A 25,518-nucleotide genomic window follows, 5' to 3' on the forward strand; every position below is an offset into this window, starting at 1 on the left:
CTAAACTTCAAACTGAGTTAGGAAGAGATATTTTTGGTTTTGGGTGTAATGCGCATATTATACATAATGGCGCTAAAACTGCTTTTGATTGTTTGCCTGTAGATATTGAAGTTATGGTATCTAAACTTTTTAGTTATTTTAAAATTTACACAGTCCGAATTGAAAGACTGAAAGAATTTTGTGAGTATGCTGACCAAGAATATCATAAAATTTTAGGACACATTCATGTTAGGTGGTTGACATTACTTCCTGCTGCAGAAAGAATTATTAAAATTTATTTATCTCTTAAAGAATTTATGTTGTCTGAAAAAAAGTGCCCAAAAATCTTGAAGAATTATTTTGAGAGTGAAACAACCGAGTTATGGTTGTTTTTTGCGCATTCGCATGCTGCAATTTTTAATCAAAGCATCTTGAAAATTGAAAGCGATGACAAATGTGTTATTGAATCTGGAGCGGTTGTCAAGGATTTGATATTTAAATTGAAAGCACGAAAGAATGCCAAATTTGTTCCACTTGTTGTAAAACCTGAATTGACTAAATTGATTGCTGAGAATATCATTACTGAAGATTCTTATTTAGAAACGTCGAAAGAATTCTATGAAGCTGCGATTTCATATTTAGAAGCTTGGAACGATAACAACGATGATATGTCTGATTTGAAGTGCCTTCTTTTAGATTGTAAGCCTTCACGGTCTGAATTCGACGAGGCAGTTCTGTCTCTCTCTTCAAAATGTGCAATTTTGAATGTTAATTCCGACGATTTATTTGACGAGTTTACTTATCTTGAAGGTTATTTGGATTCAAAAGACGATAAATGGTACCAATCCGTACACATAACAGACAAATGGCGCGAAATAAACAATTATTTTCAAAAAAACAATATACCATTTACAAATATCAAAAGAATTGTTGAGCTTGCAATGTGCTGGCCAAGCAGCAATGCGCCTGTAGAACGGGTATTTTCGCGCATAAATAACTATTGAACTGAAGAAAAATCGCGAATGCATGTGAATACTGTGAAAGCGGTTTTATCTGTACTGATTAATTTTGATTTTTCATGTGACATATTTTCTCAATTACTCGAAAAAAATCCTGAAATTTTAAAGAAGATTCATTCTTCAGAAAAATACGGTGTTTAGAAACAGTATAATTTTAAAAGCAATACAACTGTTTTGTTAACAGATTTTAAAATTGTGTAAAAATGTTATGATCACGATTTTAAAGATATAATTTATGTACTAAATTATAAAAAAAATGTAAACGAAAGAAAATAATATTTTTTAAGATAAATGATCAAAATTTTTTTCAAATTTTTTCTGTCGATAAAAGGGGGGGGGGGGTAGAGATGAGTGTCCCCGGAATTGCCCGAAAAAATCTGGTCACCCTACTTATACGGTGGCATCTCATATCATTGCATCAGTTGTAGAAGCGATGTGCTGCTGTGCAGCGTAAGTAGGATTGACACCCACTCGTTGTTGTCATCGTTCGAAGTGGTGTTGCCCTCGACGGGTTCGGACGGCACCGAAAGGAGCCAAGTCGTCTTCGATGATGAATCCAGATTTAATTTGAGCAGTGGCGACACTCATGAAACAGAGTGGATGCCCCGTGGTGAACGCCTCAATCCTGCCTACTCTGCACACCTACATACAGCTTATTTAACTGTTGAGATGGTATAAGCTGCCAACGCATACGACGCATGATGCCCCCCAATATGGATCGACGGCGTCATGATGGCCCAGCGGCACGTTCGTGACATCTTAGCCCCATGTCACTCATGCCTAGGCAAGCAGGAGACATTTTTCAATGTCTAAGGCTGAAGCCGTGGTGTTTTATTGGATAGAGTAGTCGCCTGCCAACGAGGTGAACCGGCTTCAAGTCCCAGCGAGGACTGGTAAATATGAATTCCACAGTCAGCTAGCACCGGTCACAGTGCCGACTTAAAGCATCCTCAGTGGTAGACTGATTAGGGGATATAGTCCCCTATCCGTCAGGATAACCGTATGACATATTCGGGGTTTTCCTCACCATGTAAAGAAAATGCGTGTTCGTTCCCTCAAAAAAGTCCTTCACGAAGGCTAGTTTGTTCCAGTACTAGATCCAGGAGTTCCCTTGTCTTCTGGGTTGGGTTCCAAATTACAAAGCTGCAAAGTTGAGAATTCATAATCATAAACTCAGAATTGGGTCGGCTGTTCAAAGACGGTTTCGAAATAAAATAATACAAAACTCAGTCACGCGCAGCAGAGAAGTCACAGGAATACCTCCGCTACACTACCACCCTTCCCCGATCTGCATGATACCCAGATTTGTCACCGAAAGAGCATTTCAGGGATAACTTGGAATGGCGAGTTGGATAGCTTTCAAGTTTAGTCGATTTAAAATGTTTTTACAGCAACTGCGAACCGAGATGAACAGTTTCATCATAACAGACTTGTATGCTTCATTGCTCTAACCTCATTGCTCATTTGTGAGAGAACGAATGGCCCAAGACGTTACTAAAATCTCCATTCATTTAAATTAAAAATTTAAAATGAATTACAATCAAGTTTCTTTAAACGTTAAAAAGAAAAAAACCGCTGATGTTAATAATGCAAAGGTTTCCTTTTCTAGTATTTCCCAAAATATGTTAAACATTGTTCTTTCATTTCTAAAATTAAGAAAGACCATAAGACGTAAGCGTTGAATGGAGTAACTTTTAGAATAACATCTAGTTCAAGTTCATTATCATAGATAACTAAATATTTGTTTAAAAAAAAGCAGTAAATTAAAAATAAAAGCGATTGGTGAGACTTGCAGACAATTTTTTTTTTAATCTCCATTTGTTCTATTTTTTTGTCATGTAACTGGCGGTGACCGTTAGTTTTGTTTAATAGTTTGTAGTATTAACGACACAAAAAAGGTTGACATATCAAACGTCATCAAGAGCATAGTTTTAAAAGAAAGAATTTTTTTTAATTTATGTTATGTGCAGTTTGTTTGCTGTATTTTAAGTGTTGAATGTCAGTTAAATGTTTGAAGGCCTCGAGTTATTTTGAAATTGTTGAGGAGAGGTGTTTTGTGAAAACTCCCACGACTTAAAGGTGCTTCTTTGTTGTTAAACAGTTAGAACGTATGCATGTACACAGTTAGAATTTCCATTCTCAAATTATGCTGAAATAACCGGCAATAGTCCGTCCATACAATTAACCGTAAAGTTTACGGTAAAAGACAGTTTTTTTTTAAACCTTTACTGTCTTGAAACCGTTTACAACTACTAAGGTTAAAAAACTATAAATACAAAACTATACGGTTTTTAACCATTTGGAACTAGCGTGGTTGCAAAGCAGCAAAAAATAAATTTAACTCGACATTGGAGATAATTTAGCAACTTTTTGGTGCTGCCATCTATAAACATATTCTAACTGCCTAGGGTCACAAATTGGGGAAAGCATGACGCTAGAAACTTTGTATGTGTTAAAAGGAAAGGAGGTAATATTTTGGTGTCAACGTTGGGGTCGAACCCCCGTTCTGTCGTCAGATTTAACCGTCAGATTAGCCCTCTCGGTTATAATATGTATGCATAAGCAAGGATCAAAGTGGTTTTATGAGGTGAATTTAGTTGGTACGATAAAATTCTGGTTGTTTAACCGTATAAGCAATTAATGAACGCCCAGTTAAAAGTTTGAATGCCATCTTATTTATTGTTATTTGACTGTTTTGCTTGGATAAGGTAAAATATCAATAAAATTGCTATTTAACCATTTTTTACGAAAAGTTTCCAACTGTGTAGGGGAAATTTCAGACCTATGGAGCACCTGTAACCTAGAAAGCATTCAGTAGTGGTGTATTTATCAGGAAACAATAATTAAGGAACAGTTTGAAGCAGAAATGTCACCTTTGAAAAAAAAATTGCTCATTAGTATTTTACCCGAAGCATTTCACTTAATTATAATTGATAATTATTTTAACGTTCAAATCATTTTATACAAAGAAAATTTCCATTTTTAATTTTTATTTTATTCATGAGGCGAACGTTTAAATTAATTTTTAAGTTGAACAAATGTTTCGTATATTGTAAAGTAATTATTATTTTACGATCATACAATGTCAGGTTAGTGGTGAAAAAAAGTCTAAAATCTAAATTATATGGACGCTCCTCCATACTCGTATTTTTGCTCCAGTTTTTAAAAAAAAATGACCTTATTTTCTATTTTAAAACATTAAAAAAAATGTCTTTTACAAATTGATGAGGTATATGCGTTAAAAGGAAGATGCTGTTATTTTTCGAAATAACAAAATAATTAATTAAAATTGTTTGTAATTATTTCCTTTTTGTTTGAAATCTGGAAAAATTAAAAAGTAAAGGTTTCCATACTAATTAAGTAAGCGGTAAATGTTGTTTAGTTCGCGTAAAGAAGTTTTTTAATTATATTTCTTTGATGGGTTTGCAGTTTTTGACGTTTAAAAAAAAATTAGAAATAGGGAAAAACAAGAAATTCCTATACTAAATTTAAAAAAAAAAAAATTTCGATTCATTATTTATGAAAAATCAGAAAAAAATAAAGAAATTAAAAGTAGAAGTCTCTCAAAATTAATTTATTTTAGTGAGCGGGGAAAAGCATATTTAGAAGCATTAATCTTTTCTCTTGACATTTCGAAAATAGTAGATATAATAAGTAATTGGAAATTTTAATATTTACAATTCTTCAAAAGGGCAGTTCTCAAAAGATGAGAGCATAAGACAAATCTAAACTTTAAGCTCTTACAACAATTAATTAAGCTTTAATTAACTCGCAGTTAAAAGTTTAAATTAAATTTATAATTCTGTCAAATTAAGGGAATTAACATAAATAATGTTATATATTATAACTGGCGTTGAACAGCCGACCCAATTTTGAGTTTACGACTGTCAATGCCGTACCCTTGTCATTTTGAACGCAACCCAGAAGACAAGGGAACTCTTGGATCAAGTATTGAACCAAACTAGAAGACTTTTTGAAGAAATTTGGGAGTTATATGAAGAGGAAAACCACAAAATTCGCTTCAGTTAGCCCTATGGTGAGGGGATTCTATTCCATTAATCGTCTACCATTGAGGATATTTTACGTCGGCACTGGTTAGCGCGATCCGAGAGCATAATTCATAATAACCAACCACCGCTGGGATTCGAACCTAGGCCTACTCATCGGAAGGCGAAAGCTCTTAACCCTGAGCCACTACGACTTAACATAAATTATTGCAAGCATTTTTAATCAATACCTAAAAAATTATTTTTTTCTCATAGCAAAAAAATAAATATTTTTTTAAAGGTGTTGATTGAATATTTCTTTATTAAAATGCCATTTGTTTACACGTGATGCATAGGATTGTTCAAAATGTTCAAAAAAATAGAACGTAAGCAACTCTGTTTTTCTCATAAATTTTTTATTTAGAATGACCTGACGATTCTATGAAAAAAATATTAGTTTTGATTTTATTTAATTAGAAAAAGTTTGCATTTGAAGTGAAAATTTAATGCATATGACGTAAATAGTAATAGAATTTAGAATTAGCTGTTGTTGACCATTTGACGCAGATGGGACACTGGTCCCCCCCCTTTTTTTTTGACGCTCTAATTACAAGGAGAAATATATTTTGGTATTTTTAAATTATTAAAAACGGTCTAATAGTTACTAAAAAATTGTTAGATTATCATAATTATTATATTTGTATTAAAATATTAAATTAATAAAAATGTAGTTTGAAAATAATTTTTTTAAAATTTATATTTAAACATTTATCAATCATTAATTTCTCAAATGAAAGAAATTTCTACGACGAATAACAGTTTCTCTTATAGTAAATATATCTGCAAATAAGTACGAATTTGAAAATTTGTTGTTTGGAAGATTTTACCTTTCATGCAGAAAAAGACACCGATGTTTTTTGCAATATTTCATGAGCATAAATTATTAACATTCTAAATGTAATATTTTTCACTTATTTTGACCTAAATTAGGGCAAAATAATAAAAAAAGTATGAAAAATATGTCAAATAAAAATTCTGCGTCAAAGGGTTAACGTAAATTGTTTCCCCTTTTGAGAAGTGCGCTTAAATAAACCTTGTAAATGTGAAATACTTATAATAATTTTAGCTATTATATTTTCCTTTTTTTTTCTCAGATAAGTAAAATAACCCGAACTTTATGAAAAATTAATTGTAAGAAAAGGGAGTAAAGTTTTTATTTATCTTTATTTGATACTGTTAAAGACGAAACGTAAAAGAATGCATTCGCGGTTATATTATTAATAGCTATTTTTAAGATAAATAGCTATTTTATTTTATTTCATAAAAAAAATTAAACTTTAATAATTTTTTAAAAAGTTTGCTTCACGGTTTTACTTTGACGCATGTGATCATTACAGTATGTGAACATTACTTGATCATCTTTCGATTATTCTATCCATCTTGCATTTTTAATTCTGGTTTTAAGACCTGTTCGACGCTGTTAGTAGCCCTATATAAACTGTCACTAATACATCTCTATTTAGATATTTGAAAAGATATTTGAAGAAAAAAAATGATACAATGTGACATGCAGAGGTTGGGAGGAGGTAATGAGATCATCCAAGCGATTAAAAATTTAAATTACATCTCGAAAAGTATTAAAATTTTATTGTTACAAAAAAGAGATCGATTCATTTTCTTCAATGTTGATTCAATATTAAGCGGCAAGATGAGAAATAAGGCGATGAAAGATGTGGGGTCAACAAAAAATCGTTATTTTTAATTTTATTATTATTATTATTATCAGTCGAACCTGTTTATCTCGAATTTCACGGGAAAGGCGAAAAATTCGAGATAAAGAGGTTTCGAGTTATACAGGTACTTTAAAAAAATTTAATTTAATCAGGAAATTCTATTAAAACTGCCTTAAATGTTTTTAGTAGAAAAATATAGACATTTCTTTAAACTAATTATACCACATACATCTATTCACATAACAGTTTTTTTAAACATACATTTAACACTGAAAAAAAAAATTCCAAGATTTTTGACATATAACCTTATTTGTTTCGATTATTCCTTTGAGGTTAGAAAGATCGCGAATTCCTCATGGCCAACATTTTCCTGGGATTCAAGAGCAGTTTATAAGAATTCTACAGCTTTTTCTACTTCTTTTGCATTCACTTTTGATTCATCAATATGATCTTCAGCTTCTTCCTCTTCATCTGATATTCCTTTGACATTATCTATAATTTTTTCATCTGTTAATACCAGGCAGTTGTCGACTTGTAAAAATCCTCAAAATTAAGGTCAACATTGAATCCAGATTTTATTGCATTCCATTCTGACAAATGCATTTCCAGCGTTAACATGTTCTTCTTCTTTACTGATGCCTTCAACCCCTTATTCATCATCTCCACAGCTATTCTTAAAACCAGCTTTTTGAAACCATTTTGGATAGTTTTTAGAGACACATATCTCCAGGCAAAACAGTATTTCTGATAGCGACTAACTTTTTGCGTCGATGACATCTACAAGTTTGCATACCAACTGTTTTCTATAGTTCACTTTAAAACTCTTAATTATCCTTTGAGCCATTGGTTGCAATTTTGAGGTCAAAATGAATTTCTATTCTTAACTTTCTTCTTTATTTTGAAAAGCTAACCCCTGATGGTCACTGCTCATTAACCCTTCACTTACTGCCAGAATCATTGTATTCCTTTCTAGTTAAGGAAGTGCAGGGATAGTGATTGAAATCCCAAGAAACACCCCCAACCTGTTCATCCCTACTTCCGGTGGATTCGCGAAATTCATCTCTGTCTACGAGTTCTATTGATAAAGAAAGTTTTGACATTTGTGTTCTATTATTATAAATTCGAGAAACCGAGGTTTTTAAGAAAAAAATTCGACATAAACATGGAAAATATATTGATTTCTGACAGAGTATACGTAGGGAATTTTAGAAATTTCGAGATAAAGAGGTTTTCGAGATAACGAGGTTCGAGATAAACAAGTTCAATTTATTATTTTTGAAGTGTATAGCAGTATTTCTAAAGTAGCAGTTTAAATTTTTTGAGAAGGAGGGAAATTTGACTAATGCCCACACGTTTGGTTTTAAAAAATAAAAAAAAAGAATAAAGTAGAATTATGTTCATTTTTCACTTTTTTGAATAAAGATTAGGAACCTGTTTATCTATTATTTTTTATACACAAAAAATTTTCTTTTGTTTTTCTCTCTTTTGAGTAATACGGCTCATTTAAATAGAAGGAAAAAATTATTTTCGAATTCGCAGCAGACTAAAGCTAGTCATTTTAAATTCGTTTTAAGCACATTGTTATGAGTACTAGCATTTTAATATTGATTTGGAAAATCATCCCACTATCGGATTACTTGCATTCGTTACAATGTTAGAACCTTCATTCTTAAATTACGATAAAATAACTGGCAGCAGTCGGTCCATCTGCTTAACTGTGGAGTTAACGGTTAAGAACATTTTTTACCTTTACGGTTTCTTAACCAATTACAACTAGCATGGTTTCAAAACCATAGGAATTGGAGGGTGCAGGACACTAGAAACTCTTCATTTGTAAAAGGGAATGGAGAAACATTGTGGTGTCAGCACTGGGACTCGAACCCCAGTTCTGTCGGTCATGAAACTGACAGATTAGCCCTTTTGGCTATAATATGTACGCAGTTGCCAGGAACTAAATGGTTGGATAACTTGGTTGGTGATATAAAATTCCGGTTGTTTAAACCATATTAAATGAAAGCAGTTAATAAACGGTTTTTCTCACAATTAACAGTTTGATAACCATCTTATTTATGGTTATTTGACTGTCTGAATATGGTGAAATAACAAAGAAAGTTTTATTTAACCACTTTTTCCGAGAAATTTCGAACAGTGAACCTGAATTATTTTTGATCTAATAATCGGATATTCACGTTCTAGGACTCAATTTTAGTAGCTCAAGGGGGTGACCTCAACGATGCTAATTAATAAGTGCAGCCGATATTTTAAATTACGAAATCAGACACGAATAACGTACATTCTCTGAATAAAAATACTTTTTTTTTTCGACTGCTTGGGTTTAACATTGAAAAGGCGCATTTGTGTCCATTTTCTTAAATACGTATTTTAAGCTGTGTTTAGAATAAAAGTTAGTTATATTCAAGTTACTAATTATAACACTGATAGTTATTTAGTTATAATCAACAAGTTGTTTCAAAAATCATTCAGTCGAAAAAATATTGATTATAATGTTTGTTAAAAATATATATATATTCCACTCTTTTTTATTTAATAGAAACAAAAAAGTTTTTTTTTATCACATTTTTTAATTTTCTTTATTTATATGCAAAAAACGGGAATTCTCAGTTAAAATTAATACAAATAGTAAATTAAAATTACCTTTGAAGTAATCTTAATAAAGCGAAATTCAAAAATAAATATTCATTTCATATTATAAATTAAAAATCCCTGTATTTTTAATTCAAATTTTATTTAGAAAAGTCCATAACGTAAATGAACTTCTATTTTGCTCGATTTTTACTTTCTTTATTTTATTTTATTGTTTGATATTTTATAAAAAATAAAAATAAACATATTATAATTTATTTAACAACATAAATAATCAGAAAATTATTTTTTAGTTTATTCATTTCCATATTTGAATAAATTCAAAACATTTTATGCTAAGTTTTTTCATTAAAGAAATCATTTCTGTTTTACTATTTTAAATGTTTGTATTTTATTGTATATATGTATTTAATTTTAAGTTCTATATTTATCTGTAGTAATAATAAACATATTTTTTATTTATTTGACAGAAATAATAAGAAATGAATATTTAAGGCATATCCAAATCAGTTTTTGTATCGATCCAAAATTTTTAAGCTTTATGTCTATGCGAATAAAAAATATTTATAATTAATTAAAATAAAATTGTACGTATTTTAAAATTTTTATGAGTTAATTTTTTGGTTTTATTATGCATGAAATATTTAAAAACATATTTGTTAACAACATAAATAAACAGATATGAATAAGTTTAGGATTATTAAATTTATTCTTGGCGTATATCTAAAATTCTGACAGGCCTAAAAAAAAAAAAAAATGAAAGCTACTGTGGCGGAAGTCGAAAAAGAAGGAAGTATAGTTTATTCGATCTGTGTTCGATATCCTGCTCTTGGCGACTAAAGAGATCCTTGGCGGTATTTCAATCTACTTCAATTAGAACAACCCTGCACTCTTTATGGAAGCCATATTTTCATAGCAAGAGTCCTGTCTTGTTATTGAAATTCGTCTCCATTGGTTCGTGTGTTAGAAAAGCAAACGGATATTGACAGCTCGAGTTGGTTATTCAACTTATTAGTCATTCTCAATATATTGCTTTGATTACAGTTTCTAATTTGGCAAGTTTATGGTGTTGGGTGTGTGTGTATTGTTTCAATAATTATAAACTGTGATCAAAATCGAATGACCAAATTTAGAAAGTAAACAAGGTTAAAGGTAAGTTATCTTGTCAGTAGGTTATCTTATTGTTTTCTTCGGTGTCATACCGGCACAATGCAATTTATTCTGTCTTGAAATGGGATAGATATCATGCGAACTTTTATTGATTATAATGATTTTTTCTCTCGCAGTGTTTATGTTAATTCTAGGAACACCAAATCAGCTGCATAACATTACATTAAGAAGCACTAAGGCCAGATTTTTTATCTCTTTTCAGCTTAAACATTTTTTTTTATTCATTATCATATGACGTATCTTGTTTTATTATGTAAATCGTACGATGCTTTTAATTAGAGACTGTTGTATCTTCATGTTGTATTGTGTTTTACATTGTTTCTGTAGATCGAGCCGCACATTTTAGGGGTTATGATTTTAATTTAAAGCCCTGTAGAAAACAAGTGTTATTAATAATTTGTTTTTAACTAGTTATATACTTTTTAATGCAGCATAAGGAGACTGAATAGTCATAAATCGATAAATAAAACATAGATACAATTTTTAGAAATTATTTTGTAAATAACTCTCCTTTTTGTTAATTATTTTGATGTCTTTAATTTATTGTGCTGACAAATTCACTATGCGATTCAACCACATTTTAACCATATATATTGCTTTAAAAGGAATATATAGTTCAAATGTTCATACACTATTTGGCAAAATCATGATCAACATAGTTTATCAGTTATCTTATATAAAAAGAAATTTTTTTTGAACATTTTATTGTTTGATTTCAAATAACTTGAGTTATTTCCTTTCTATATAATAAAATAAGAAATGCATTTAATCTGAAATATGGCAACTGTTAGTAGATAAGATTAAAAAAAAATGACTTGATTGGTTATTAATTATATAAGTTATTAATTTTTCTTCTCTAATTTCTTAGGTTTGGGGATTTTTCTAATTAGAAAATATAATATGGTTAGAGTTTGTTGCAAAGGATAGGGGGGTGGGGGGTAGAATAACAAAATATGTCTTAAAATATACTCTACTTTTCTGTTAGTTGTGTTAATTCAAAAATTTTTATTTATGTAATGATATTTTTTTAGAAAGTACATTTTGTTTTGTGTTTAAAAAAAAGTAGTTTAATTTACGTGTTACAGTTGTAGCATGTACGTAAATAATTGTTTAATGTTTTTTTTTCAGGAAATTTTAGCCAAAATTATGCTTACTTCTTAAATTAGTAACATCCTTAATTATAAATTGTTATTCTTTTGCCTGTATTATTGTTCATACATACATATATTAATAATTTATCAACGTTTTTATAATTTAATTTACAACTAGTCCCAAAAGGTTTCATTAAGTGTGGACAGGTCCTGTTTGTTTTGTTTGCTTTTTTTTATGTGCAAAATGTAGTTTATGAAAGATTTTGTTTTATTTTCTTAAATATGTAATATTGTATTTGTTATGAAATAAATCTATCATAACATATTTTGCAAAATTTATCCCCTGGTTTTTGAGTTGTCTCCCTGGTTTTGAGTAATTTTTGTTATTTTTTAATGATTCCCGCTATAGTAGATTTAGAGAGTTGCGATGGTTATTTTTCTTCTTTAGAGCTAATCTTCACTTTTTTTATTATTAAAATTTGATTCAGCAGTTGGTATATAATCTAATATTTACACAGTATGAATAACCACCTGCTCTCTGATATTTGTGCTTGTTTATCAGTTTGTTTATCACCAAGTCATGACTAAACTGCATTAACACCCAGATAGTAAAAATGAAATTGTTTATTTTCTTGTGAAAGATTTTTTAATGGATGTTATTGAACTCAAAAACATGCTGAGTCTTTCCATTGATTACCATTACCTTTCAATAAATACATCATTCTTATTTGATGCAATTCATTCTCTATTTTAAAATCAATTAGATTTTATCTATTCTTTGAAGTTCTCTCCTGAAATGTTTGTCATTCTATAAAATAAATGACAGAGATAGTTATGATTCAATATCGTTGATACTACAGTATTAGATAATGTGGTAATTAAACCATGTTTTTTTTTTTTTTTTTTTTTAAGTGTAAAATGTAACTCAAATAACCTCTAACCCTTATTAAAAATATTTAAAATTTATATGTTTTTCTGTTCAAATTTCAATACGGTAAAGTGTTAAAATGGTTAACATTTTCAAATTTATTTCGTCTTCAATTTTTGATTTTCAATTCATAATAATTGTCAGTACTAAAGGTGGTAAATGTGACAATTTCACAAAAAAGTTTATTGAAAAGTTAATGAATAAAAAATTGTTTTATTCTAAGACATTTTTTTCTGCCAGCATTTAGTTCTAATAATTTTTTAGGTTTTCAAATTTATAGATCTTATCACATGTCAAGTACATTACAATTAGTTCTTGTAGAGTCTAACAAAGTTTTATTTTTTTAGGAGTTTATTGATATTTTGATTTTATTATGTTCATAATAGAAATTGAACTCAAACCATTGAACCTAAAACGCAACCTAAATCTCTACACTGTCTTATGTTGTTAAACAATTATCAGCAGAGCCACTTTCTGGTGGTGTTATATTCAGTAACGTGTGGCACGAGTATGAAATTTAAAAAATTTGAATAGACTCTTAAAATCAAATTTTCTTAAATTTTTTTAAATACATTTTAAATAAATCTTAGTGGGTTATAGGTTGACCATCCATCATTTAACCCTTTCACTGTTGAGCTCCTTATTCAAATTTATATAAAGAGTTTGCTGTGGAGTACTGTTTCACTATTGTATAACTAGAACAAAACTAGCTTGTTGCTATGTGAATAAAAAATCATTGCCTTCTTTGGAGATATTGTTTGAAATTCATATTTATTTGGTAATTTCTGTTACATATTTATTGTTTTTGTCTTTTTTTTTCTTAAATTTTAAGTTGGGAAATTTTTTAGCTCTCTTATATTCAAATATCATAAGATTGCAGCATATCATCAATGTTCCAAGGTGATCTGATGTGACCAAGCTTAGTTTACATTTTTAGAAACCTTGAAGTTCAAAGCATAAAAGTATACACATTAATGAATCACAGATTAATATTTAAGTGAGAGAAAAAAAAATCGGGCAAATTACAGAGGCGGAATATGGATGTAATTAATTAACATCAAAGCAGGTTTTATTGACATAGACAATAATTAATTCCCCTCAGTTCCTTGGTAAGGAAACTTGAAGGTTTCTAATAATTGTAGCCTTGTTTCTATAAAATCTGTCTTGTTGTTCATTACATCTGCTCAGAGTTGGTAAGTTTTAGGAAAAAATGGATTAATCCACAGTTTAAAAAGTCCTGCCCAAAACCCTTTTATTCAAATTATGTCACAAATCAAAAAAAATATTTTGCAAAAAAAAAAAGATTAATTTTTGTACAAGAAACAAAATGAAGACAAGTTTTCATTTCATTAAAAAAGTTTATTATTATTTTTTATATTGTTTTATTTATCCTTATGCAAAAACATAATTTAACAGTATTAAAAGCATATTTATTTATATTTAAAGGATAAGGTATTCACTTTTGTTGTCCAATGAATTGTGGAGCTTCAAAAGTTAGAAATCTTTTCCTATTATATTATATTATTTTCCTTTAATAAGTTAAAGCAAATTGTATAAAAAGTATCAAATATTTATTAATATCTGTAATTATTGTATGAACAATAATTACACATGTAGAATTTTTACCTTTTACTAATGACAGATTGTACCTTATTAATTACCTTTTACTACACTTTAAGACAGTTTTAGTCTGTTTAGGACATTTTAAGACAGTAAAACCTGCGTGTTCTGTCCAAAACAAGTTTAGGACGTCCTAAACTGTGATTTGACAGATTTGCATTGCTTTTTTTTCTTTGCCTAAATAATTTTTGACCCCCGATGTGCGTACTTTCATGTTTGAATTTTTTTAAAAATGGTTTTAAGAATATATGTTAGGGAACATCTTTACAGAGCACCTTGTATTTAGAAATATAATTTCAATATTCAGTTTAATAACAAATGCTATGTTCTATGTAACAAAACAGAGTTATGGTTTATTTGGTTGATGATCTGTTTAATATTGATATTGGAATATTGAGAGACATTTTTTGAATTCCTTTTCCTAACGTTTCTTCCTTGTCATTTATCAGGTCCATTTATACGTGTTTTACTTTTTATTCATGATAAATTACTCATGGTTTTAAAATTTTTAAGACATTCAGTACAAGTTTTTCATTTATATACAAACAAGACAGGACAGATTAATTTTTGTTTTCTTTTTGGCTCAGATTAAACATTTAATAACTAATAAATAGACAATAGTTAATAATGAAAATGTAAAAATTTAAATTTTGTCTTAAATCTAGCCATGTTCATTAATAAGAGTAACTTATGTTTTTAAAATTTAAGTTCATTTTATTTTAAGACATTCAACTAATCCATAAATAGATTTTTTTTCTTCACTTTTTGCTTGAAGATTAACTGTAAGAATTTAGATTATGTTTCATATTGGTCCTGTTCAATTATGAGAATTTTATACATCTTCAAATAAAAATTTTAAAGTTTTAAGACATAAATCATACGATACTTTTTGTCCGAATTGAAACAATAACAGCAAAACTGTAATAATGTAGAATTATCACTCATTATCTCTTAATTGCTTTATTAGTTTCAATGTATATGCTGTAATGAAAGTAAAAACAAAACAACTCATTAGCTTTGTCACTAAAGGAATTTAGATTACAAATTATTTTTTTCTAAGTTTATAAAATAAATTAACAAATAATTGAAGTGTTTTGTTTTTGATGGCATACAGGTATTCTCTGAAAGCTATTGAAAGTTGATCTTTAGAAATTTCTTAATTAGTAAGATTTTATTTTTTGTTGTTGATTACAATTATTTTGTGCCTTGTTATGATTTTGATAATGAAGCAGAAGCAACATGAATTAAAAAATCCGTATCAAATGAATTTATTTCTTCTTATTTATTTTTTAATTTTTTTTTGCATTAATTGTTCAAGGTTCTAAACTGTGTAATATAGTACAGAGAAGAATAAAATATCATATTTAATTATAATTAAAAGCTTCTTCTTATAGGTAAATGAGGAAGATAATTAAAAATTTATGCTGAAATGAAAGAAAAAAAAATATCTCAATGAATACACACTTTGTGTTGGCAGATTTTTTTAACGATTACTCTTAGGATCATTATTAATTAAAATAAAAATTTTTATAAAAAAGTTTTGTTCATGGGATTATATTTGAGTTATAGAGTTTCACTATGGTTTTTGTGGTTATTTTAAAATTCAGATACAGTCAAAAAGAAGTATGCTTATTCTAAGAAAGTTTGGATATGCGTGTTCGATTATCCAAACTAAAATAACGCGAGCAATATAACCATGATAATAATATTTAAGGTCTGAACCTTAGGCAATTAAGATAGTATTTTAGAACAGTCCAATCTTTCCATAAGAGAGTCCAATCTTTAGATCATAAGTTATAGGGTAATTAGTATTTTTCAATTTTGGACATTGTTTACAGTGCGCAAAATATAAAAAAACATCACCTTAGTAACCTTTGATCTTATGATTAGATGTGCTACTAATGGTTCAAGATTTATATACCAAAAATTTGCTGATTAATTAGCGCGAACATATTTATTCTGTTTCTTTTGCCGCTCCTTCTAAAATGACTTAAAAATTTGCATAGCATGCCCAGTTCTTTCGACCTTTATTAAATTAAATTGTAAATAGAAATTAAAAAATTTGCCTGATATCACCCTTGGACAAACGAGTCTTACAATTGCTTGCAAAAAGTTTAGTAGTATTCATTCCAAAGGTTTCCGGAGATATGGTGAAATACCTAAATGTGATAAACATTTATACAAAATTTTGCTATTCGTTTTAAAAATTCTGAAGATAGAATTAGCATTAAAGGGTTCAATTTTTTTACCGTTCTTCTGAGTTTATTATTGAATCCAAGTCTTCCTGGTTGCGCTTGATTCTCGTCGGTGATATTGAATTGCGCTAATGGTTTTCGAAAACCTGGTGGATTGCGCTTCTACATCTTATCCTCTCTTGCTTAGGGTTGGTAAACTGCGCTCAAAGCAACCTTTGTGACTCCTCTTTCAATCATCCAGTAAGACATTTTCTGAAAGAAAAAAAAGCGCAGTTTGTCTGAAACAAGGGTGTAGTACTGGGGATATGTTATTTAATGTTCGTCTATTGTTTGTCAATTCTGCTATTCCCAGTTTATAGTAAATTTTTATTCATTGCAATTTTTTTTTCTTTTGTAATTTTAAAATAAAAACGATATGTAAAATTATAAAAACTTTTTTTCGTCTTTTTTAGATGACAAAGGGCATTCAAATTTAAAATAAGTTTGAAAGCTCCCTAGCTAAGTTTTATATATAACCAAGTGCCACTGCTCAGCAATCCATTTGTCTGGTGCATGCTTGATGTCCCCCCCCCCCCTGAGAATAAAAAGACACTTGCCCCGTATACATTTGTCCAGTCTTTCTTTACTTAACTTTCATGATCATATTTCCTAAATCATCATATCTTAAAAATAAGTGTTGGTGACCCAACACTGATATTTTAGGATTAAGTGAAGTACACAATGCCTAAATGCTACCAGTAAATATGTTTTATTTTAGTTGTGAATATCCTGACTCCAGTATATCTCGAATTTAATCCTAGCATAAATTAACGTTCTATGTTTCGATAGATTCAGGTAGAAGCTTATCGCCAAGACAGAGCACTTAATTATAATAATTTGCACCCTCACATGTTGATGAGAAGAGAAAAGGTGTTTCTTGAGCCCTTTTCTGAATTATTACACACCTACTAAAAGTGCAATTTGCATACTGTGTGTGTGGGAGGCAATTACTGAGCACAGTTAACATAAGAGGCAAACAATACAAATCCGTAGACAAGAGGATATGTTTATTAAGCGAAAAAATGTTTCTATATATGTTTTCGTAATTTAATTTATTGCTAGATTCAATCGATTAAGCTCTAAATCTGGAATCATTAAGCTGTTCAAGTTTTTAACTTCGGACATGTGAAAATAACATTTTTCTGTTTGAGTCTGTTTTTCGAAAGCTGCGTCGTAGTATGAAATGATGCTTTTTTGTGAATAATATGCTATTTTTATAACTGCTGTGAGATTGCAACTGTTACTCATCTCTGTAATAGGTCAAGTTTAGCCTATCTAAAGCCAGTGCTGTCTGCATTTATTTTGAAAATGGCGCAAAACTTCAATATGGAGAAAAGCCACAGTTTTATGAAAATAAAAAGCGTTTGTGGTCTATTTTTTTTTTTTTTTTTTTTNTTTTTTTTTTTTAATATTTAAATATAATCCCATGCTGCATTACTTATGCTCATAAAAATTTGCAAAACTCAGAATAAGATAAGTTTCATCTAGGTGAAAAAATTTTGTCAAACTGGCGATTTTAAAAAATAGTTCCATAACTTTTGAAATATTTAAGTTATTTGTCTGTTCTAAAGCTTTGATAAATTTTGACAGCAGGATTATATATATATTGCTTAAAGTATAAGGCACTTAAACTGGCTTTTTTTTAAATTTTCCTTGGCGACAGAGCTTGTAAAAACAGCTTAAAAAAAGAACAGAGAAATATAGTTCGAATGAAGAGGCAACCCGGTCTCGGATTTAAGGAAAGGATTAGGAGAAACCCCTTTTTTATGTGTTTATTTCTTATTTTGTTTGCTCCCCCCACCTCTTTAGGCTTAATTGGTGACAATTCTATATCAAATTCTTATCTTGTCATTTCATTTAATTTCAATTGATAGATTTAACACTTAACACGCTCCTTCTGCGTGTATGTTCTGCGCAAATTTTGTAGATAATAGAAATTATTCTGATGTAACTGCAGAATTTACGTATATAAACGTGCGGGATGCTTCGTGCAAGTGCTAAATCTCTTTATCAGAGTTAGTATTTTCACGTAACCGCATTATTCCTCTCACTCACTCGAGTACGTAGGTACTGCACGTAGAGTCTGTTGAAAACCGAAGATATTCTGTTCTAACTTCGCTCCTTAAATTTACGTACGAGAGCGTGTTTGAATTTTTAGTGACCATACTGTGCATTTTCTACAGAACAGTGAGATGCTGAACGTGTGAGATGCTGCATGAAAATACTAAATCTCTCCATTCTAAATTTTTATTGGTTTATTTTTTAAGAGAACAGCGTGTTTATTTTAAATTGTTTAGCCCTTTATAATAATGTTTGTCTTTTCTGAAGAAGAAAAAAATGTCAGTCACTGTTATTAAAATTCCCGTTTTGTCGCGTATTTCATAAACTGTCGTCTGCTCGGAAAACTCCCATTCGAAAGTTTTCCTAATCTTTGTTTTAAGAAGTTTTGCCTCTCTTAAGGACGGGTAATCCTTAGTCTTGACTTCAAGAAGGTTTGTGATAATGGGCCCCGAGATTCATTCTCGTTCTTAACTTCTAGACGTGCCTGCTGCATACTCTTCAAGTGCTTCTTTCTCAACGGGACGTTTTGTTCTCGAAAGGTTTGTTTGGCTTTCAACCAAACTTTGTTCCGAGATAAAAGCTTTTGAAAACTTATTGTAAAAGCTACGAATGAAAAAAAAAAGTTTGAAAGGAGAGAAGTTAAGCGAGGAAAAGTCGTCAAAAGCCCTGTTTCCGGATTATTTTCGAAATAGAATGTCTTTTGGCTATTTAAAACAAACTCCTTACCGGACTACTTTAAATTCTTTGCTTTTGGAATGCTAACAAAGCTTTGTCTTTAATAAGCTTTGCTTTAATGTTAGTCTTCAAATGTAGTTCGTATTTAGCGTTTTTTTATACTCTCTAAATCTATGTTCCTTTTTTTTTCTGGAGGTATAAAAGAGATAATAGTAATGAAAACAGTGCGAAAAGCTGTTTTCAATTTTTCGCAAAATGTTGCTTAAAAAAGAAAACAAAATTTGCACTATCCAAAAAAAAGAAGAAAAAAACGAATAACGAAATAAGTAGAATCTTGAGAAATCAAATTTTAAGTAAACAAACAACTGTTTTAAAATTTGATAACCCAGAAGTTATTCGACCGAATTCGTCTCTTAGATTTCGTATTTTGCTATTTAAAATTGCATTTTTTTATAATTGTGTGCAAAAAATTTTCGATTAGCTTGAGAAGTTTTTGAAAAATGGCGAAATACGCAAGAGCTAAAATTAACCTTTAAAAATTCTAACTAACGAACACTCTCTTGACCAAACATTGGATGATTGGAATATCGTCTGCACTAATCAATTGGGATATTTAAGGGGTGACCCTCGAGCCATTAAGGGTATGCTCATTAGTGAAAATATCTGATAATTCGATTATAAGTTATTCAAAGTGTTCGGTCTTTTTATTTTACACTAAACCGACATTTTTTTTTCTTCGTTTAGCAAAACTATAACCAACTTTACTGGATTTTGTCAATATTTATTGGTGAGGAATCATTTCAGGAAATCCACGAAAATTTGAAACTTTTGCTAAATCCTGTTAACGAGACGTATGCATACATATGATTCTTCCTCCAATTTGATTCTTTTTCTTCCGTGGGTTTTCACAATTTGAATATTTGGAACTCTGCCAAAATATGCTAATGTCGCGATTCACACTATTTCAATAGTAAACAATAATTTTCGTATTTACCCGATTTAAAAGTTATGAGTTGCGATACGTATTCACGCAATTTAAAAATTGTGCATCGTGATTCTTATTAACGCGATTTAAAAATCCACTCTCCATTTGTATTTACGTGTTTTTAAAATCAAATATTGCGATTTGTATTCACGTGATTATAATAACAAAAAAAAAATTAAATAAATAAATAAAATCCATTTTCATATTTACTATACATGATGTGAAAACTACGCATTGCGATTCGTATTCACACGAAATAAAAATTTTGCATCGTGATTCGTATTTACGTGATTTAAAATTCAATATCGCAATTTGTATTTTTGCGTTTTGCGTCACTTTGTGTCAATATCCCCCCCCCCCTGGATTTTACCGGTGTCTTGTGATTAAACTAAAAAATTCTCGAAGTTAGACCATATTTTTAATCCTACAGTAGACTGAAAATAAGACACAGCTCCGAATAGATTACCAAAGTCAAACATGACTGGCCGCGTCCAGTGAGTAGCGAGTGGGCGACCACTTTTATTTGGCTGCGAAGAGACATAGGGCGCACGGTATCGGTCTTTCTTGAATTGTTCTACCACGAGGTGTTAGACTTCGCACGCAGCTCATCGAGCTACAAAGGCGAGGAAGCGATTCCATCTGCAGAAAATCGAAATTGTGATGGCATTCTTCCGTTTATCCTCAGAGATGTTTCCCAGACAGTCGCCAATAGCCCATTGTGCATCTCTAGTGCGACGTAAAAAAAGTATTGCTGCTACTACTACTCACGTGTTCTAGAAGATTCCCTAAAATGTCGTAATATCCCGAAAAAGTCCCCATCGCTTAACTTATAGCTTGTTTGAGACATTAAATAACTAATACTAATGATTAAAAAAGCGAGCGACAGACAGCGCTAGTCAATTTCCATATCGCGATATATTGTCAGAATATATTTTTTTTGTTGATACATTTCCAGGTTTTTCACGATTAACAAAGTTATATTGATCAAGATATACGTTACTCATATAAAAATAGTCAACACTTCCGACAATATCGTACTTGATTATTATCGTTGTTGATTATGATCGTGATATTATCGTTTGGGATGATTATCGTTAATTCAATAAAATTATTGTAAATAATAGTATTCACGATACATCATAAGGAAATATTTAAAAAGTCGGATAATTCACAATATCGTCCAACTCCAGTGATTTTTCCTCCAATTTAGTTATTTTTACTGAATTTTGTTTCTTAAATCGATTTAAAAAATATTATTTCTTTGTTCTGAAAAAAAAAAAAAGAAACTCGTAGTTTCTAATCTATAGTAAAGAATTACAGTAAGTGTGTTTGTCTGCGTTTTTATCACTATTGCCAAACATTTGCTATTTTTCCCATTTAAAATAGTCCACGACTTGTTTATCATTGAACCAAAGGGAGAAAAATAGTAATAAAACAATGAGGCATTATCAGTTATTTTATTGAGATTGTAAAAAAAACATGGAAACGAGTCACCTTAAGTTAAAGATAACATGAATAACTATATTGATAGCATGAATAAGTATATTTTGTTCAGTGCGCGAAAGATAACTTTGAATAACTTTTGATCTTATGTTCACGTTCAGAAAAACCATTGGGCTGAATTGTATGCTACAATTAATCTTTTTCCAATTTATTTTTAAATTGTTTAAAAAAAAAAAATTAAAATAAGTTTGTTTAACAATATTTTAGCAAAAATTATTACAAAAATAATGAAATATTAGTGGAAAAATTGGGAATGATAGAACTTCAACATTTTCTTATGTTTAATCTGAATCTGCTTAAGTTTTTTCCCCTGATGTTTAGAAATGCTTTGAGAATCAAAATAAAATACTTAAATTGAGATTAATTTTTTAAAAAAAAATTGAAAGAGCTGGGGCTAAAAATTGATGATGATGAAGTAGAGATATGAATGGCTTCAAAAAAAAAAGTAGTTTATTATTCAGCAAATGGTGTAAGAAAATATGAGGTAGCTTTTATTTTTTGTTTTGTTTGCTGTAAAAAATAAATTTTAAAAAAATGAAGAAAAAATAAGTTTTAGAAAAACAAACAAGTCATTGANATAAAAAAAAAAAATTTAAATAAATAAATAAAATTCATTTTCATATTTACTATATACATGATGTGAAAACTACGCATTGCGATTCGTATTCACACGAAATAAAAAATTTGCATCGTGATTCGTATTTACGTGATTTAAAATTCAATATCGCAATTTGTATTTTTGCGTTTTGCGTCACTTTGTGTCAATATCCCCCCCCCCCTGGATTTTACCGGTGTCTTGTGATTAAACTAAAAAATTCTCGAAGTTAGACCATATTTTTAATCCTACAGTAGACTGAAAATAAGACACAGCTCCGAATAGATTACCAAAGTCAAACATGACTGGCTGCGTCCTGTGAGTAGCGAGTGGACGACCACTTTTATTAGGCTGCGAAGAGACCTAGGGCGCACGGTACCGGTCATTCTTGAATTGTTCTACCATGAGGTGCTAGACTTCGCTCGCAGCTCATCGGGCTACCAAGGCGAGGAAGCCATTCCATCTGCAGAAAATCAAAATTGTAATGGCATTCTTCCGATCATCCTCAGGAATGTTTCCTAGACCGTCGCCAATAGCCCATTGTGCAGCTCTAGTGCGACGTAAAAAAAGTATTACTGCTACTACTACTCACGTGTTCTAGAAGATTCCCTAAAATGTTGTAATATCCTGAAGAAGTCCCTATCGCTTAACTTATAGCTTGCTTGAGATATTAAATAGCTAACACTAATGATTAAAAAAGCTAGCGTCAGCGCTAGGCAATTTCAGAATTGTAATATCGCGATCTGGATACATTTCCAGGATTTTCACGATTAACAAAGTTACATTGATCAACATATTCGTTACTCAAAGGAAATTAGTCAACACTTCCAACAATGTCGTACTTGATTATTATCGTTGTTGATTATGGTCGTGATATTATCGTTTGGAATGATTATCGTTAATTAAATATTTATCGTAAATAATGGTATTCACGATAAGGGAATATTTGAAAAAAACCCGATGATTCACAATATCGCTAAACTCTAACGATGTTTCCTCAATTGTAGTTATTTTTATTGAATTTTGTTTCTTAAATCGATTTAAAAATATTATTTCTTTGTCTGGAAGAAGAAAAAAAATTGGAAGTTTCTAATCTATAGTAAAGAATTACAGTAAGTGTGTTTGTCTGCGTTTTTATCATTATTGTCAACCATTTGCTATTTTTCCCATTTAAAACAGTCGATGACTTGTTTATCATTGAACCAAAGGGAGAAAAATAGTAATAAAACAATGAGGCATTATCAGTTATTTTATTGGGATTGAAAAAAACATGGAGACGAGTCATTTTAACTTTTAAAGATAGCGTGAATAAATATATAGATAGCATGAATAAATATATTTTGTACTGTGCCCCCCCCTCCCAAAAAAGAACGGACCACCTGGGTAACTTTTGATCTAATGGTCGAACTTCACGTTCAAAAAAACCAGTGGGTTAAATTGTTTTACAATTAATCTCCAATTTTTTTTTTTAATTCTTCAAAAAAAATTTAAAAATATGTTTGTTTAACAATAGTGTAAAAAAAATTACTGCTTTTTAATGAAAACATTATTTTCTGTAGTTATTGCAAAATAATGAAATAGGAATGAAAAAATTGGCTTGACAGAGCTTCAACATTTTCTCATGTTTAATCTGAATCTGCTTGAGTTTTTACCCCCTGATGTTTGCAAATGCTTAGAGAATCAGAATAAAATGCTCAAATTGAGATTAATTAATAAAAAAAGTTATAGAGCTTAGGCTAAAAATTTATGCTGATGAAGTGATGAAAAATCAGTAGAGATATGAAGGGCTTCAAGAAAAAAATAATAGTATATTATTCAGCAAATGGTGCAAAAAAAATACGAGGTAGCTTTTATTTTTTGTTTTATTTGCAGTAAAAAAATTTTTTTTTTAAATTTAGAACAATATATTTTCAGAAAAAGAACAAGTTATTGATATTGACCATTCTCATAGAAAGGTGTTTTTTGCAGTCATTAAGTAATAAATTCTTGAAAATTCTGTAGACCCCGTTAATTAGTCCAAAAGTAAGTTAAGTCTTGAAATTTTTTTTTGTAGAGTGGCAGCCATGTTTTAATAATTATCTTATTTTTAAAAAAGAATGTTTTTACTTCTTTTTTGTTGTATCTTCTAGCGTGAGAGGATTTTTTAAGTACAAGAATATTCCAGAGTTGGCGAACATTTTCAGCCCAAGTGGTTTACTGTGTAGGCCGGCTGAAATGGCTGCGAGAACCAGCGACAAGAATACGAATGAGTCTTTTAATTTTAAAAGAATTCTTAATTTTCTCTACGCCTCCTCTTCCCGTGGTTCAGAAATAGATAGCATTGTAGGCAGAAGAAGAAAAAAAAAAAAACTAAATTAAGTTTTTATTCAATGTCGACTTTTTTATTATTTTTTTTTATTTAGTTGGATTTCGTACGGGTTGTTAGGTTGGAGATTTTCCATTTTGTAATCTGGTTTTTTTTGTTGATGGTTGTTTGGATTCAGATCAAGAAAAAACATCTAGTTTGTAGAAGTAAATGAAAATTCGGGATGTAACAAATATTCGGCCCTTTTGCCGAATATTTTGTTGGCTTAATATTTGGCCAAATATTCCGTTTGGATTGAGATCAAGTAAAAACAACTTCTCGTTTTTAGAAGTAAATGAATACTTGGCCTTTATATAGTTCGTAAAGTATTATTTGTAAAATTATTTTTCGACAATTTTTTTTTGGGGGGGGGATTTTAATCGATTTAATACAGAATAATCTGAAATTGTATTGTACTATACATTATTAGAAATAGATTTTAGGCATAATTAGTAAGTTCTAAAACGTTCTGAAAGACGCATGGGTAAGCGAAATTTGAAGAATTGAAACTAGATTACTTTATACTGAACCATCCCTTGCAACAATTATACCTTGGCTCCAATTGGGCTCAAAATTAGCTCAATATGGGACCTATATGAACATGCTCCTTGGGAACAATATGGGGATGTTTATTGATGATTAGTAATTTAGTAACTATTATCAAGCGCGGGGCTATCTTCTTCGAGCTTGATATCATTACTGAGCAGTTTTGAAATATCATACTGCATTAGAACTTAAATAAAATGAATGAGTACATGATTATTAAAATGTATTTATTTTTTTCTGAAATTATTTTAAGATGAGCATGGCGTTGTCCTCCTTCATCATGTTGCTTTTTGTTTGTATATGCATATTTCAGATATTTTTTTAAAAATTGATGTTTCATTGCATATAAAAACAAATCACATGTTCTCTGAGAAATGCGAGGACACTTGTGGATACATGTGAAAATTTAAGAAATTTTTTTGTATTTGAAGAGTTGGGAATTTTT

General features: G+C 29.9%; 1 protein-coding gene across 2 annotated transcripts in view; it reads left to right on the forward strand.

Annotated features, from left to right (window-relative positions):
• Positions 1–10,197: 10,197 nt before the first annotated feature.
• The window catches only part of LOC107442412 (hexosaminidase D), a 185,201-nt gene continuing 169,880 nt past the window's right edge, over positions 10,198–25,518 (forward strand). Inside the window, exon 1 of one of the 2 annotated variants that reach the window (XM_071177232.1) lies at positions 10,198–10,473. The gene's annotated coding sequence lies outside the window, so the exon portion shown is untranslated. The remainder of the gene's footprint in view (positions 10,474–25,518) is intronic. The other variant, XM_043043133.2, reaches the window with a different exon arrangement.

Source organism: Parasteatoda tepidariorum, chromosome 2 (genome assembly GCF_043381705.1).
Source record: "Parasteatoda tepidariorum isolate YZ-2023 chromosome 2, CAS_Ptep_4.0, whole genome shotgun sequence".
Taxonomy (NCBI): domain Eukaryota; kingdom Metazoa; phylum Arthropoda; class Arachnida; order Araneae; family Theridiidae; genus Parasteatoda; species Parasteatoda tepidariorum.